Source organism: Ascaphus truei, chromosome 3 (assembly GCF_040206685.1).
Source record: "Ascaphus truei isolate aAscTru1 chromosome 3, aAscTru1.hap1, whole genome shotgun sequence".
Lineage (NCBI taxonomy): Eukaryota > Metazoa > Chordata > Amphibia > Anura > Ascaphidae > Ascaphus > Ascaphus truei.
In genome coordinates, this window is record NC_134485.1 from 417,030,783 (window position 1) to 417,049,501 (window position 18,719).

General features: G+C 43.0%; 1 protein-coding gene across 9 annotated transcripts in view; it reads right to left on the minus strand.

The window, feature by feature from the left end:
• FCHSD2 (FCH and double SH3 domains 2) overlaps positions 1-18,719 on the minus strand; it is a 237,785-nt gene that overhangs the window by 67,796 nt on the left and 151,270 nt on the right. The gene's annotated exons all lie outside the window — the stretch shown is intronic.

An 18,719-nucleotide genomic window follows, 5' to 3' on the forward strand; every position in this document is an offset into this window, starting at 1 on the left:
ACACACACATGTAACAAGGACTAATTGTAGTATAATGTAATACAATAAATACATTTATGTCAAAAACGAATGTTGTTCTGACTAGGAATTTATTAAATGTATTTTATTTATATATTTTATTTTAAAGCGGGGTTGGGGGCGGGACTAGGGGCGGGGTTGGGGGCGGGACTAGGGGCGGGGTTGGGGGCGGGACTAGGTGGCGAGTAGATTTTTTGGTTGGGCGAGAAGATTTTTGGGTGATTTGTCGAACACTGCATATACATATATATATATACATATACACATATATATATATATATAGTACCAAAAGAAAAAGAAATATGTGGACAGCGCCTATGGGGTAAAACAGGCGCCTCAGTAAGTGAATAAAATATAAAAAATACTAATAATTAAAAAATAGCCTAAACTCTAATTACTATAAAAGAAAACTGTCTAATATTATGCAATGGCTAATAAAATAAATAAAAAATATATATACTAACAATAATACATGACCTTTATAAATAAATTAAACAATAAAATCTAATGACTAATAGAAGGCAATCATGTCGTGAGAGAGATAAAGTCAAAAAGTCCGTATATTGAATCAAATTAATTCCATATGACGACCAAAAAACCTTAGTATACAACTCTTGGACACTGGCAGCCTCTCTTCTGGGGTCAACAACCTCCCGGTGTGTGTCTAGCAGAAAAAAAGAGAAAAGCGCCCGATCCTCGTGTGTTACCAAAGTAAACAGGTTTAATAAAAACGAACTCGGACAAATGCAAACTCACAATTTTGCCAAAGCATAAAAGTGTCGTATGAGTATAATCTCATGCGCCAACGAAGGAGGGGATGCTGCCGTCCATCTGTTTCATTGTGAAATACAATTTTCCAGGAGTTCACTACCGGTGTAACCGCATTAGGTTCCTCCAGCAACTCGAATGGGTAGATGACAGGCTCCCCGTGCAGTAAGTTCCTAGTACTCAGAGACAATTCCAGCCAGTACTCCGCACGAACTCCTCCTACGTCAATCCGATGGCTCTCTGTCAGCCACCATAGTTTGATCACACCACAGAGAGCCATCGGATTGACGTAGGAGGAGTTCGTGCAGAGAACTGGCTGGAATTGTCTCTGAGTACTAGGAACTTACTGCACGGGGAGCCTGTCATCTACCCATTCGAGTTGCTGGAGGAACCTAATGCGGTTACACCGGTAGTGAACTCCTGGAAAATTGTATTTCACAATGGAACAGATGGACGGCAGCATCCCCTCCTTCGTTGGCGCATGAGATTATACTCATACGACACTTTTATGCTTTGGCAAAATTGTGAGTTTGCATTTGTCCGAGTTCGTTTTTATTAAACCTGTTTACTTTGGTAACACACGAGGATCGGGCGCTTCTCTCTTTTTTTCTGATATACATATATATATATATATACACACACACACACAAAATTATATACACACACACACCTTCCAAAGAATTTACAAGCCACAATCTAAAACCCCTTTTTCGACAGGATTGGATCCTGGGGATTTACATGGCTGTTCAATAGAAAGACACTATTTGCCCTAGACTGGCATTCCCATTGATGGAGATTTAAACGCAGTAACTTCACCAGTATCTTGGGAACCTCAAAGTCCTTGGAGCGGAATGTAGCGCCATCCAGCTGCGAGTCCCCGTCCCCCCTCACCCACCATTTCCCACCCTGTAAAATAAATATTTGGGGAGTAAAAAAAAAAAAACGAGCAGGGTGGCTTGCTATGTTTAAGGCATCTCCTAGCTTAAATCAGATTCGAAACCTAACTTCGCAAAAATAAGCACAAGAATATTCAATGCATACTGTAGCCATCAGAGGCTAGGTAAAAAAATCTGCCTGAACAAGGACCTTTGTGGTCCTGAAAGCTTGCACTTTTTTTTAAAACACAAATGAGCTATTAAAAAGGTACCACGTCTACCTTACTTTCCTTTGTCTCTATCAGTGTATTTTAACCTTTTTTCGTTAAGGAACCCTATCACTATATTGTGAAATTCTGCAGAACCCAACCCTCTCTAATAGCGCGTCTGAGATCAGATGCATTGTAAGGAACCCCAACCCTCTCTAATAGTGCGACGAGATCATATGCATTGTAAGGACCCCCAACCCTCTCTAATAGCGCGCCTAAGATCAGATGCATTGTAAGGAACCCCAACCCTCTCTAATAGCGCGACCGAGATCAGATGAATTGTAAATTCTCCTGTATTTGGTACAATTTTCAAATGACATGGAAATTGAAAGGAACCCTTAGGGATACCCCAAGGAATCCAAGGACTTCTAGGAACCCCTGTTGAAAAACACTGCTCGTTAGAAGCAGATGCCTAATTGAAGATAATACGTGCAGTACCAAAATTGCAATGATATGAGCCGAGTTATAAAGCAGTATTTTAGAAAATGCCAGTTTACAGGAATTGAAGTATCTTTTTGTACATCGGTCGACTTTTCTCCGAAACAGGAAACCCCTTCAGTGCCAGAGGGAAAGCGACACTTTGCAGAGAGATGCAGGGACGGCCCTTTGGTGCTGAAGGAATCAAATTAGAAGTGAGCCAAAAAAATTGCACAACACCATGAAAAATACACATGCAAACATTTTTCGTTTGTGGCTTTTTACTTGCAATACCTCAGCACACTCTTACTAACAAAAATGTCTTTCAAATGCTCAGAAACTGGGCTCCTGTAGTGGATAATCATAACATCTGCCGGTAGCCAAGATAAACCCCGGGGATAAATATGCTGCCTTCACCGGTGAAGAAGCTGGTATGTGGAAATCCAAGGTTGGGCGACTCAATACCTATACACAGACAAGCTCTGTGCTATATTCGGATAGAAGGGATAGCTTTGCGCACGGGCTACACAAAACAGGCAACATTAACTCTGTGCAATTCAGAAGCTGCAGCTTCTACAAGCTGCATTACAATTTCCAGAGATACATTCATACATACAATTCAACTCTTACTGCCATTTTAATGAGTTTTTAATATACTACGCATCCTTTGATTTCTATAGTAGGTTTTAGCCCAAGTCCCCAGCAGTGCAAGATCTTTGTAACGCTTTCCTATTTGTGATCATTTGTTGCCAATATTCCCAGCAGTTTGAGCTGCAAACTGTAACAATAAATAACGTTACCTTAGAAATATAAGGGTACGTTGTAGCTGCCGAGTTACACTGCCCGAAAGATTGATTTGAAACTGAAAGGCAGCCATTTAGTGAACCCTGGTAAGCAGGATTTTGCTGATGGATCACAGGAGAACTAATCGCCTGGCAGCTTAGGTAATTAATTTTCAATAAAGGTAATCAAAGGCTGTAGATATTAAAACAACAAAAATATATATTTTTTTATTTTTGTAACGATGTATGGAGAAAAGAAGATGGAGCACAGCAAAAATAGAGGGCTGGAGGCAGGTACAAAAAGAAAACTATTTAATGGGCATATTAGCCAAAAAAACACACAAAACAGGGGTTCTCTGAATGTATTCAATAGCTGCCTCTCCGTGGTGTATTAAATAGCTGCCTCTCCGTGGTGTATTAAATAGCTGCCTCTCCGTGATGTATTAAATAGCTGCCTCTCCGTGGTGCATTAAATAGCTGCCTCTCCGTGGTGTATTAAATAGCTGCCTCTCCGTGATGTATTAAATAGCTGCCTCTCCGTGGTGTATTAAATAGCTGCCTCTCCGTGGTGTATTAAATAGCTGCCTCTCCGTGATGTATTAAATAGCTGCCTCTCCGTGATGTATTAAATAGCTGCCTCTCCGTGGTGTATTAAATAGCTGCCTCTCCGTGGTGTATTAAATAGCTGCCTCTCCGTGGTGTATTAAATAGCTGCCTTTCCGTGGTGCATTAAATAGCTGCCTCTCCGTGGTGTATTAAATAGCTGCCTCTCCATGATGTATTAAATAGCTGCCTCTCCATGATGTATTAAATAGCTGCCTCTCCGTGGTGTATTAAATAGCTGCCTCTCCGTAGTGTATTAAATAGCTGCCTCTCCGTGGTGTATTAAATAGCTGCCTCTCCGTGGTGTATTAAATAGCTGCCTCTCCGTGGTGTATTAAATAGCTGCCTCTCCGTGGTGTATTAAATAGCTGCCTCTCCGTGGTGTATTAAATAGCTGCCTCTCCGTGGTGTATTAAATAGCTGCCTCTCCGTGGTGTATTAAATAGCTGCCTCTCCGTGATGTATTAAATAGCTGCCTCTCCGTGGTGTATTAAATAGCTGCCTCTCCGTGATGTATTAAATAGCTGCCTCTCCGTGGTGTATTAAATAGCTGCCTCTCCGTGGTGTATTAAATAGCTGCCTCTCCGTGGTGCATTAAATAGCTGCCTCTCCGTGGTGTATTAAATAGCTGCCTCTCCGTGATGTATTAAATAGCTGCCTCTCCGTGGTGCATTAAATAGCTGCCTCTCCGTGGTGTATTAAATAGCTGCCTCTCCATGATGTATTAAATAGCTGCCTCTCCGTGGTGTATTAAATAGCTGCCTCTCCGTAGTGTATTAAATAGCTGCCTCTCCGTGGTGTATTAAATAGCTGCCTCTCCGTGGTGTATTAAATAGCTGCCTCTCCGTGGTGCATTAAATAGCTGCCTCTCCGTGGTGTATTAAATAGCTGCCTCTCCGTGGTGTATTAAATAGCTGCCTCTCCGTGATGTATTAAATAGCTGCCTCTCCGTGGTGTATTAAATAGCTGCCTCTCCGTGATGTATTAAATAGCTGCCTCTCCGTGGTGTATTAAATAGCTGCCTCTCCGTGGTGTATTAAATAGCTGCCTCTCCGTGGTGTATTAAAAAGCTGCCTCTCCGTGGTGTATTAAATAGCTGCCTCTCCGTGGTGTATTAAATAGCTGCCTCTCCGTGGTGTATTAAATAGCTGCCTCTCCGTGGTGTATTAAATAGCTGCCTCTCCGTGATGTATTAAATAGCTGCCTCTCCGTGGTGTATTAAATAGCTGCCTCTCCGTGATGTATTAAATAGCTGCCTCTCCGTGGTGTATTAAATAGCTGCCTCTCCGTGGTGTATTAAATAGCTGCCTCTCCGTGGTGCATTAAATAGCTGCCTCTCCGTGGTGTATTAAATAGCTGCCTCTCCGTGATGTATTAAATAGCTGCCTCTCCGTGATGCATTAAATAGCTGCCTCTCCGTGGTGCATTAAATAGCTGCCTCTCCGTGATGTATTAAATAGCTGCCTCTCCGTGGTGCATTAAATAGCTGCCTCTCCGTGATGTATTAAATAGCTGCCTCTCCGTGGTGTATTAAATAGCTGCCTCTCCGTGGTGTATTAAATAGCTGCCTCTCCGTGGTGTATTAAATAGCTGCCTCTCCGTGGTGTATTAAATAGCTGCCTCTCCGTGATGTATTAAATAGCTGCCTCTCCGTGGTGTAATAAATAGCTGCCTCTCCGTGATGTATTAAATAGCTGCCTCTCCGTGGTGTATTAAATAGCTGCCTCTCCGTGGTGTATTAAATAGCTGCCTCTCCGTGGTGCATTAAATAGCTGCCTCTCCGTGGTGTATTAAATAGCTGCCTCTCCGTGATGTATTAAATAGCTGCCTCTCCGTGGTGCATTAAATAGCTGCCTCTCCGTGGTGTATTAAATAGCTGCCTCTCCATGATGTATTAAATAGCTGCCTCTCCGTGGTGTATTAAATAGCTGCCTCTCCGTAGTGTATTAAATAGCTGCCTCTCCGTGGTGTATTAAATAGCTGCCTCTCCGTGGTGTATTAAATAGCTGCCTCTCCGTGGTGTATTAAATAGCTGCCTCTCCGTGGTGTATTAAATAGCTGCCTCTCCGTGGTGTATTAAATAGCTGCCTCTCCGTGGTGTATTAAATAGCTGCCTCTCCGTGATGTATTAAATAGCTGCCTCTCCGTGGTGTATTAAATAGCTGCCTCTCCGTGATGTATTAAATAGCTGCCTCTCCGTGGTGTATTAAATAGCTGCCTCTCCGTGGTGTATTAAATAGCTGCCTCTCCGTGATGTATTAAATAGCTGCCTCTCCGTGGTGTATTAAATAGCTGCCTCTCCGTGATGTATTAAATAGCTGCCTCTCCGTGGTGTATTAAATAGCTGCCTCTCCGTGGTGTATTAAAAAGCTGCCTCTCCGTGGTGTATTAAATAGCTGCCTCTCCGTGGTGTATTAAATAGCTGCCTCTCCGTGGTGTATTAAATAGCTGCCTCTCCGTGGTGTATTAAATAGCTGCCTCTCCGTGATGTATTAAATAGCTGCCTCTCCGTGGTGTATTAAATAGCTGCCTCTCCGTGATGTATTAAATAGCTGCCTCTCCGTGGTGTATTAAATAGCTGCCTCTCCGTGATGTATTAAATAGCTGCCTCTCCGTGGTGTATTAAATAGCTGCCTCTCCGTGGTGTATTAAAAAGCTGCCTCTCCGTGGTGTATTAAATAGCTGCCTCTCCGTGATGTATTAAATAGCTGCCTCTCCGTGGTGTATTAAATAGCTGCCTCTCCGTGATGTATTAAATAGCTGCCTCTCCGTGGTGCATTAAATAGCTGCCTCTCCGTGATGCATTAAATAGCTGCCTCTCCGTGGTGCATTAAATAGCTGCCTCTCCGTGATGTATTAAATAGCTGCCTCTCCGTGGTGCATTAAATAGCTGCCTCTCCGTGATGTATTAAATAGCTGCCTCTCCGTGGTGTATTAAATAGTTGCCTCTCCGTGGTGTATTAAATAGCTGCCTCTCCATGATGTATTAAATAGCTGCCTCTCCGTGGTGTATTAAATAGCTGCCTCTCCGTGGTGCATTAAATAGCTGCCTCTCCGTGGTGTATTAAATAGTTGCCTCTCCGTGATGTATTAAATAGCTGCCTCTCCGTGGTGTATTAAATAGCTGCCTCTCCGTGGTGCATTAAATAGCTGCCTCTCCGTGGTGCATTAAATAGCTGCCTCTCCGTGGTGCATTAAATAGCTGCCTCTCCGTGGTGTATTAAATAGCTGCCTCTCCGTGGTGCATTAAATAGCTGCCTCTCCGTGGTGTATTAAATAGCTGCCTCTCCGTGGTGTATTAAATAGCTGCCTCTCCGTGGTGTATTAAATAGCTGCCTCTCCGTGGTGTATTAAATAGCTGCCTCTCCGTGATGTATTAAATAGCTGCCTCTCCGTGGTGTATTAAATAGCTGCCTCTCCGTGATGTATTAAATAGCTGCCTCTCCGTGGTGTATTAAATAGCTGCCTCTCCGTGGTGTATTAAATAGCTGCCTCTCCGTGATGTATTAAATAGCTGCCTCTCCGTGGTGTATTAAATAGCTGCCTCTCCGTGATGTATTAAATAGCTGCCTCTCCGTGGTGTATTAAATAGCTGCCTCTCCGTGGTGTATTAAAAAGCTGCCTCTCCGTGGTGTATTAAATAGCTGCCTCTCCGTGGTGTATTAAATAGCTGCCTCTCCGTGGTGTATTAAATAGCTGCCTCTCCGTGGTGTATTAAATAGCTGCCTCTCCGTGATGTATTAAATAGCTGCCTCTCCGTGGTGTATTAAATAGCTGCCTCTCCGTGATGTATTAAATAGCTGCCTCTCCGTGGTGTATTAAATAGCTGCCTCTCCGTGATGTATTAAATAGCTGCCTCTCCGTGGTGTATTAAATAGCTGCCTCTCCGTGGTGTATTAAAAAGCTGCCTCTCCGTGGTGTATTAAATAGCTGCCTCTCCGTGATGTATTAAATAGCTGCCTCTCCGTGGTGTATTAAATAGCTGCCTCTCCGTGATGTATTAAATAGCTGCCTCTCCGTGGTGCATTAAATAGCTGCCTCTCCGTGATGCATTAAATAGCTGCCTCTCCGTGGTGCATTAAATAGCTGCCTCTCCGTGATGTATTAAATAGCTGCCTCTCCGTGGTGCATTAAATAGCTGCCTCTCCGTGATGTATTAAATAGCTGCCTCTCCGTGGTGTATTAAATAGTTGCCTCTCCGTGGTGTATTAAATAGCTGCCTCTCCATGATGTATTAAATAGCTGCCTCTCCGTGGTGTATTAAATAGCTGCCTCTCCGTGGTGCATTAAATAGCTGCCTCTCCGTGGTGTATTAAATAGTTGCCTCTCCGTGATGTATTAAATAGCTGCCTCTCCGTGGTGTATTAAATAGCTGCCTCTCCGTGGTGCATTAAATAGCTGCCTCTCCGTGGTGCATTAAATAGCTGCCTCTCCGTGGTGCATTAAATAGCTGCCTCTCCGTGGTGTATTAAATAGCTGCCTCTCCGTGGTGTATTAAATAGCTGCCTCGCCGTGGTGTATTATATAGCTGCCTCTCCGTGGTGCATTAAATAGCTGCCTCTCCGTGATGTATTAAATAGCTGCCTCTCCGTAGTGTATTAAATAGCTGCCTCTCCGTGGTGTATTAAATAGCTGCCTCTCCGTGGTGTATTAAATAGCTGCCTCTCCGTGATGTATTAAATAGCTGCCTCTCCGTGGTGTATTAAATAGCTGCCTCTCCGTGGTGTATTAAATAGCTGCCTCTCCGTGATGTATTAAATAGCTGCCTCTCCGTGGTGTATTAAATAGCTGCCTCTCTGTGGTGTATTAAATAGCTGCCTCTCCGTGGTGTATTAAATAGCTGCCTCTCCGTGGTGTATTAAATAGCTGCCTCTTCGTGGTGTATTAAATAGCTGCCTCTCCGTGGTGTATTAAATAGCTGCCTCTTCGTGGTGTATTAAATAGCTGCCTCTCCGTGGTGTATTAAATAGCTGCCTCTTCGTGGTGTATTAAATAGCTGCCTCTCCGTGGTGTATTAAATAGTTGCCTCTCCGTGGTGCATTAAATAGCTGACTCTCCGTGGTGTATTAAATAGCTGACTCTCCGTGGTGCATTAAATAGCTGCCTCTCCGTGGTGCATTAAATAGCTGCCTCTCCGTGATGTATTAAATAGCTGCCTCTCCGTGGTGCATTAAATAGCTGACTCTCCGTGGTGTATTAAATAGCTGACTCTCCGTGATGCATTAAATAGCTGCCTCTCCGTGGTGCATTAAATAGCTGCCTCTCTGTGATGTATTAAATAGCTGACTCTCCGTGGTGTATTAAATAGCTGCCTCTCCGTGATGTATTAAATAGCTGCCTCTCCGTGGTGTATTAAATAGCTGCCTCTCCGTGGTGTATTAAATAGCTGCCTCTCCGTGATGTATTAAATAGCTGCCTCTCCGTGGTGTATTAAATAGCTGCCTCTCCGTGGTGTATTAAATAGTTGCCTCTCCGTGATGTATTAAATAGCTGCCTCTCCGTGGTGTATTAAATAGTTGCCTCTCCGTGATGTATTAAATAGCTGACTCTCCGTGGTGTATTAAATAGCTGCCTCTCCGTGATGTATTAAATAGCTGCCTCTCCGTGGTGTATTAAATAGCTGCCTCTCCGTGGTGTATTAAATAGCTGCCTCTCCGTGGTGTATTAAATAGCTGCCTCTCCGTGGTGTATTAAATAGCTGCCTCTCCGTGATGTATTAAATAGCTGCCTCTCCGTGGGGAAACAGCTCCCAAGATTATTTTTTTTAAACTGCATGAATTGCCTATTTAGGTTTCCCTGCTATGCACCACTAAAGTTGATCTTTACACTACATCGGTTTGATGCCCTTCTGCCAATAGATCCGTGTCCCCATAAAACCCCTGTCTGCATTAATATTTATTGATAAAATGTTTTACTCGGAAGTAATACATTGAGAATTACAACCCATTCAGAATTGGGAAGAAAGCACTCCTGTTTCACACCGGTTCCACAAGATCGGTTGGGAATTGTGCACCTTATCGCTGAAACGAGCACATTACGTGGTCGGACAATGTTCTCTCTGGAATTCTTCTGATTTCGTGTAATCATTGGCGGCACCAATGGAATTCCAAAATGATTTTCTTTTTGGACCAGAACTTCTCCTTAATTCCTTTCATCCTCGGGAGCTTTACATAAATTCAGTATACCATCTTGCATTACAGCACCATGCTTTATCTATTAGATTTGTGATCAAGATGATTACATTCCAAGCCAAGATAAGGTAGTATTATCTTCATCACAAACTTAGGAAATAATAGGGTTATTGACTGCCAGAAATACTCCCACGAGTGCTTTCTGCTTTTTCATTAGATTCCTGGCAATATTAATCATGGTCTTCCCAGTTTCCACCCACCAGGATGTGTGACGTCTGGGGCAGAGAGTGTCTCTGACCGATAACAGAGTGATCAACTCAGAAGTCATCTTCTCAAACCGTTATTTGGAGTCACTTCCAATCAATACATGACCAAAGGTTTTGTAACTTTCTATACTCAACACATACCTGCATGTTGTTAACCGCACCCTCAGTCATTTAGGTAGCGACACATTCAATTAAAATACATACGGAGAAAGCATTCTGTGTCAGTGACATCAGTCGGTGCCTTGATGCAAGGGTCGTGGGGGGAAAGAGAACTGGGACAGCTGCTTGGGCCCTGGATGGCTAGCACTGGAAGTTGGGCCTGGCCAGAGGTCCGGGCCTCTGTTTGCTGCCGGGCCCCAGCTGCTGCGGCGGAACCTCACAACCCGCCAGGACTGGAGGCCTCCTGTTCCAAGGTAAAAGTGTGTGTGGACAGTGGCGAAAAAAAGTTTGTGAACCCCTTAGGATTTTCAAACCTAAAATGTTAGTGGGTATTGTAAAAACTGAAAAGGTGGCAACCCTATTGTAGATGCAATGACGAGTACAGAGCTTTCTAAATCTCATGTATCTCCTTAAGAGTTCACATGAATTGAGAGTGGAGATTTCCAAAAGCCTGGAAACACTATGAATCTCTATTAGCTGGGAAAACATTCAACAAGAGACCGCATTCGTGGTTAAATGACGTGCCAAAACAAAATATGTAAACATGCCCATTGTGTACACCCTGTGAGGCATAACAATTCCAATAGATTGTACTGTTTCATATGCCCAAATAACAGACGTTAAACCCCCCTTCCCACCCCCAATAATTTCCATTGAATAAAGAGACGTTAGTCAGAAAGTGGACAAAGATCTATTTAGAGGGATGACTACTAAGACTTTAGCAGCTGACTGTGACAAGGTGATGACCACATTATTATGAAAGATGAATCAAACATTTTTTCTATGCAAAAAGGAGGGTCATTTCCTTTACTGGTGAGGGGGTTTGAAGTTTACTATATACATATATATACATTTTTATTATATATTATTCCTCCTGAGTCCCACTGTGCAAATATGCAGATGCTGCAACACTGACTTCCCATCAGAGATTTTTCTACTTTCAAGAAATAAGATAATTAATGGAGAAGTTTGGCAGATTTCCAGTGGATTTTGTAAGAATAGGAACTGGTATGATAACACAATGTAAAGGAAATTGAGATACCAAATACCTATTACTCATGTGGAAAGTAGAGTCATACCAACAAAAAAAAAATTGTGGAGGAAGCCACAATCTCTATATTAATGAACAATTGGTTAACTGAGGAAGAAGTTCATAGGAGGTTTGATAAAAAGAAAGTAAATAAGGCATCTGGCCCCGATGGCATACATCCAAGTGTTCTCAAGGAGTTATGTTCAGTAATAGCCAAACCATTATATTTAGTATTCAAGGACTCCATTTACAGAGGCTCAGTACCACAAGATTGGCGTAAAGCAGATGTGGTGCCTATATTTAAAAAGGGAGCAAGATCACAACCAGGGATTTACAGACCTGTAAGACTGAATTCAATAGTGGGGAAGCTACTTGAAGGTTTAATACAGGATAACATTCAGGAATACTTAATGGAAAACAAAATTATTAGTAATAGTCAGCATTGATTTATGAATTGATAGATCACGCCAGACTAACCTTATTTGTTTCTTTGAGGAGTTAAGTAGGAAATTAGACCAGGGTAATGTAGTTGATATTGCAAAGGCTTTTGATATGTTCCACACAAGAGGTTGGTGTACAAAATAAAGGAAATTTGACTCAGTAAAAATATAGGCACCTGGATTGAAAACTGGTTGAAGGACAGACAACAGAGGTTTGTCATAAACTGAACTTTTTCAGGTTGGGCTAAAGTAGTGAGTGGAGTACCTCAGGGATCGGTACTGGCACCCCTGCTTTTTAACTTGTTTATTAATGATCTTGAGGTTGCAGAGAGAGCAAAGTCTCCATCTTTGATGATGACACTAAATTGTGTAAGGTAATAGAATCAGAGCAGGATGTAATTTCTCTTCAGAAGGACTTGGAGAGACTGGAAACTTGGGCAGGTAAATGGCATATGAGGTTTAATACACATAAATGTACGGTTATGCATTTGGGAAACAAGAATAAACAGGCGACTTACACATTAAATGGAGATAAATTAGGGGAATCCTTGATGGAGAAGGATTTAGGAGTGCTTGTAGACAGCAGGCTTAGCAATAGTGCCCAAAGTTATGCAGTTGCTGCAAAGGCAAACAAGATCTTATCTTGCATTAAACGGGCAATGGATTAAAGGAAAGTAAACATAATTATGCCCCTTTATAAATAATTAGTAAGACCACACCTTGAATATGGAGTACAATTTTGGGCACCAATCCTAAGAAAAGACATTATGGAACTAGAGAGAGTGCAGAGAAGTGCCACCAAATTAATAAAGGGGATGGAAGATCTAACTTATGAGGAGAGGCTAGCTAAATTAGATTAATTTACATTAGAAAAGAGGCGTCTAAGAGGGGATATGATAACTATATAGAAATAAATTCGGGGACAATACAAGGAGCTTTCAAAAGAAGTATTCATCCCACGGGCAGTACAAAGGACTCAGGGTCATCCCTTAAGGTTGGAGGAAAGGAGATTTCACCAGCAACAAAGGAAAGGGTTCTTTACAGTAAGGGCAGTTAAAATGTGGAATTCATTACCCATGGAGACTGTGATGGCAAATACAATAGATTTGTTCAAAAAAAGATTGGACATCTTTTTAGAAAGGAGAGGTATACAGGGATATACCAAATAAGTAAACATGGGAAGGATGTTGATCAAGGGAGTAATCCGATTTCCAATTCTTGGAGTCAGGAAGGAATTTATTTTTTCCCTTATGAGATATCATTGGATGATATGTCACTGGGGTTTTTTTTTGTTTGGGAGGAACTAGGTTGTGGATACTAAGGGGTTAAGTGCCCAGGCACTCCAGTATTTGGGGGTTCCCCCCCGGGAGGTGTTATTGTGCGGGTGCTGCCTTGCATGGCCGTGTTAGGCTTCTTTTGTATTATATGTGTTTAGTAAATATGTGAGAATATATAAGGAAAGGGGAAAAGGGAGTGGACTGGGCGCTTCTAAAAGTGAATGTGATAACAGTGTTAAGAAATAAATTAAATAACAAAATGTGAATAAACTTCAAAAAATGAGCAATACCCTTCACCAACCAGTGGTAAAATTAGTATTAAAAATGCAAAGTGAAGTTAGCTGCTCAACATCCTCAGATAGAACTGTTCTGAGTCCCAAGGTGTACGATTTCTTTTCTTCTGGGGGAGGAGGAGCGCAGGTGTGCTCAGTGGTATATGTAAATAAAATAAAAGCAAATATAGTGCAGATGGTTGATACTGGTTATATATCACTCTGTAAGCTTTATGTAGTTGCACTCACAAAACTTCTTATAATAAGTATGTCAGAGATTCTTCTCTCCCTGACTGGAGCCCTTGTGATGAATAAATGCAATAGGTCTCAGGATACCCCTCAGTTTCTGTATAAGGTCGACATGAAAAAGAAAAAAGCCACAATAGTGCATACTGTTTGACCAAATATATTCAGTGTAATATATCAAGAGCAGTTACACTCACATTTCCAATAAATTAAACAGGCATTGGAGAGAACCGCCGAACATAGAAGGACCCCGTCGGGTTGCAGCTTCTTCACGTCTCACCCTCTGGTTTCCGCATGCGTCACTTCCGTGGCAGCGTCACTTCCGTGGCAGCATCACAGATAAGGGCGGAAGCGTGTCCTGCCTCAGAGATCAGCTCTGATTGCCAGTCCTTCAGCCCTCCAGCAACGCTAACTCAACGCGTTTCGCTGGTGCTTCGTCAGGAGTTGACTGGCAATCGGAGCTGATCTCTGAGGCAGGACGCGCTTCCGCCCTTACCTGTGACGCTGCCACGGAAGTGACGCATGCAGAAACCAGAGGGTGAGACGCGAGTGAGACGCAGTTTGACAAACGAAAGTGCTGGCACTGATGTCGTGAAGAGATTGTTCTCAGAGGTCAGGAGATCTTCATACGAGAAAAATAAAATGACAACATAGGGGCCTATGCAGTTAACGGCGATAAGGCACTATCGGCAGGGGTTTGAACTCGCCATGGCGAGCTGCCGACGGCGAGATGACCTGCCCTGCCGAGAAGGGCTCCCCCGCTGAGATCTGTCTGCTGCAGCAGTGAGATTCCGCCTCTCTCAGCGGAAATCTCGGCGTATAAAAAAATATTATTACATTTACATTTTATTAATAGTGTAGATGTGCAGGGGGGCTCCGGTGCTGGTATTAATGGGTATCAGCTCCGGGACCCCAGCATCAATCCGAGGCAGGAAAAGAGCCAGATTTTTTTCTAAGTCCCGAATCGCTGCTCAGCCCCAGCATCTTGACAACTTTTTGTGGCGAGGCGATTTGGAGAAAACGTCTCCATTCTAGAGCGGCGAGATGCTGATCGGAACTACTAGACTACAGAGAGTTTGAGAAGCTGGCAAATAGTGGCTAGAGAGAGGGCTTATTGCCAAGCGTGCGGCAGATTTTTTTTTTCCGCCAACAAAAAAAATGGCGGATTTTCCTAATTTTGCCACCTTTTCGGGGCTTACTGAATCGCAGTAGGCATATTTGCCAAAAAACTGGCGAGATTGGGCTTCATGCAGTAAGCGATGATAAGCCCTTAGTGTCATTCTGTGGAAAACGTTATAAATGTAGAAAAGTACAAGCCAGCGCACTCACAAACTGCACACGGGTGACAGGCGTTGGGGGGTCACAGGCTCCAGCAGCAGCAAGGCCGCTCCGATGAATGAGTGAGGAATGTCAGAGAAGGCAGAAGACGGCTTCACACCTACACACTGTGCACAGTGAACATGTTTGCATTGGCAATGCCAGAGCTAATCTACTCCAATAAAACTGTCAATCATCTAGCGGAAATCCTTCTGCGTGGCCATGGAATGAGTGCAGGTGTGCCGGGCAGAGCAGCCCGCGTACTGTGCAGGCTAAAAAACAGACCCAGGTTACAAAATAATAGTACCACAAATCGAGGTAAATACATTTTGTATGAAACAGTCAGTGCTTGGAAAACAGATTCTGTAACTGTAATATTATACACTTTGCCTTTGCCAAGTATTTAGTCTACAAAGGCGTGTGTGTGTTGATAAAGATTTTCCTTTTGTTTACTATACTGTATGTATATACATATGTAGCCATGTCTGGTTTGGCTATTAATACACACACACACACACACACACACACACACACACACACACACACACACACACACACACACACACCTTAAAAATAAATGTAGGACTACTTTTCATAATAGATAAAGTATGTAGAATTGGTTGTTTTTCCGGGCAAGACGGTCATATTTCTACATGTCATGTGGACAGGATGAGACACAACAGGACATTACCTAGACATCCTAAAGAACATTCCTAGGCCTTCATAGAACACTGAAACCTCTATTCAGTGAGCACAGCTGACACCCTACAAGAACGCCCACCGTTCCCTTCACACGGGTGGAGGTGTAACCGACCGAACAAAATCTACATTATGCCATCAAGTATTTTTAGAAACCCACCTCACCAACTTTACTGGGTACAGGAAGCAGGCGGAGAAGGAAGGAAGGGAGGGAGTACATTATACATGTCTTCCTCCCCCTTCCGAGATTTGAAAAAGAGATATAAAATATTTAACCCTTTTGCAGCCAGAGGTGGCAGCAATGCGTTGTGGCGCAAGGTCCTCCACGTTCCAAACGGCATCCATGGTCAGTATGACCTTCATGTGAAGAGCATATGGGTACTGAAAGGAGTTAGGGCCCATGTTTACTAAGCGGTGCTATTCCAGCGCTGGAAGACACCATATGGCCAATTCTCTTAAAAAGAGCTCTTCAGGACACTTACATCTCAGACTCCCCTCTAGATACATTCGCTCTGCCCATGACTAAGTCCTCTCCTCTTTTCTCCTAACTCCCCCCTCCAAGATTTCTCCTTTTACCCCTTGGACTTGCTGCCCCACACTCAGACTCTCCCCTACGTTTCACCCATTTTAAGGTTCCCTGCAAAGAGATCCATCAAACATCCGCGTATCCACCTCACCGCGTATCCGCCTCACCGCCTCACCGCGTATCCGCCTCACCGCGTATCCGCCTCACCGCGTATCCACCTCACCATGAACAAACTGGTTAGACGAAGTTAATCCCCATTAGAACACCAGTGCTCTCTCCCCACTAATCTAGTGACCCTTTTCCCGTTTCAACCTCAGTGTAAACTCCACCTAATACGGTGTGTTGTACGTAACTGAATGTTAATCGGTTTGCTATGCTTGTTATGGCCTTTTAACCTAATTTTACTGCAGTGTGGAACTTGGCGCATTATAAATAAAGATATATATATATGTATATATATATATATATATATATATATATATATATATAAAGAATATACGTTACCATTCGAGGACTGATAAAGTAGAGACAGCACACAGTAGGAAGATGACAAAAGGTTATATTAGCTTAAACAGCATCACAGATAAGTTATCTGTGATGCTGTTTAAGCTAATATAACTTTTTGTCATCTTCATACTATGTGCTGTCTCTACTTTATCAGTCCTCGGATGGTAATGTATATTCTTTCTATTTATTTTTAAGGGGCAAGCACCAGGCGTTTACCTTTATTACCTTTACTAGGAATGCTGATTCTTGATATATATATATATATATATATATATATATATATATATATATGTGAGCACTCCCTTGAGAAAGGTCCTGTTTCTAGGACCGAAACGTCGGTGAATGTGCCTGTTTTCTTCTAATACACTTCTTTTTTGGATACTACTGAGTGTGCTGTCTCTTCCTTGCTTTGTGGGCCTGGGACTCTGGATCTGCCTGGTAAGGAGCTCATTTATACCTACTGTCTATATGGGATAAGCACCTACTCTACTGCAATATGTTGCTTTTCACCATTATGTCCGATCACACAGTGCTTCCACTGCAGCTAGGGATTCTGGGAAATTATATTCAAATGAGCACACAGTGTCACGTTTTGCTTCAAATCCATTTTAACATGGACTCCCTATAATAAGCATATGCCTGCTGCACGACACAGCATATATATCTGCAGCCCTGTCGATCTACTGCTGGAAGAAGGACTCCACATTAGTGTTGCCAGGTGGCTGCTTCAAAAATACTGGACACAATGGTGAAAGGTGCGATGCGCTCAAGACACACACATAGCTCTCCCTGCTCCATGCTGTTTCCTCCTGTCCTTGGGCCCACCCCCAGGCTCCTGACACCTTCCCCTGATTGGCTGCTGCAGCTGGGTAATACAGCCAATCAGGATAAAGGAAGCTGCCCATCCCCCTAGCAACAGCCCTGCTCACTCTGTGCTCGGGGAAATCCCACGCCCCCCAAGCCGGTCAGAGAGATAACACAGGACACATGCATGCCCAGTATTACCTCTAATTCTTTACTGGACAGAGTGTCCAAATACAGGACAGTCCGGTTCAATACTGGCCACCTGGCAATCCTACTCCCCAATGATCTTCCAGGTATCGCAAGCTGTGTATGTGTATGTGTGTGTGTGTGTGTGTGTATGTGTATGTGTGTGTATGTGTGTGTGTGTGTATGTGTGTGTGTATGTGTGTCTGTGTGTGTGTATGTGTGTGTGTGTGTATGTGTGTATGTGTGTGTGTATGTGTGTACACACGTGGATTTCTTTCAACCAAGCAAAAATCGTTGTACAGACCATTCTGTGTCATAAAGGACATGGAACATTTGCTACCCTGCATTTAAACAATGATGTGAGGTGGCTACACAATAAAATCTGATGAGGTCATCTTACTTAGCCTCATAACCTGTCTCTGACCGGAGAACAGAAAGGCTGGGGAAGTGAAGTCAGGCCGATTGTATCAACAACTTCACCGGTCTTTGAATGCGCTTGAAGTACAACAATATACGAGAGTGGAGATTGTTTGAGACATGCCAGAATATAGTAACAAAAACAGAAAGGCCAGCGCAGCATACACAATGACAACATATAGTGCAAAACCTCAGTGCTCATCTGCTCATGAACAAAGGCCAGAATATCGTGCGCAGGGAAACTACGACGCCTACATTCAGAATATCATCATGGATTCGGGCAGAACCAAAATGTGTAAAGCTTCAAAACTAATTTCAGAAGAGAAAAATATTAAAGTGTATTTTATTATAGAAAATGAAAGAAATTGCAAACACCAAATCCACCACAAAAATCAGCCCCCCCCCCCCCAAAAAAAGGTTATTAAATGTAACGAACAGGTCAGGTTTCAAGGATGTCCCTGCTTCAGCACAGGTAACTCAATCAGTCCCAGCTTCAGTACAGGTGGCTCAATCAGAGGCTCAGTCAAAGACTGAGCCACCTGTGCTGAAGCTGGGATATCCTGAAAACCTGACCTGTTCGGGGGGGGGGGGGGGGGGTGAGGAGGGGGGGAGGGAGTGGGTAAGGGGACCGTAGTTGAGCGCCCCTGTTTTAGAGCACGGAAATATAATTTTATACAGGAATTAAGATGTCAGTATAATGTGGTTTAACA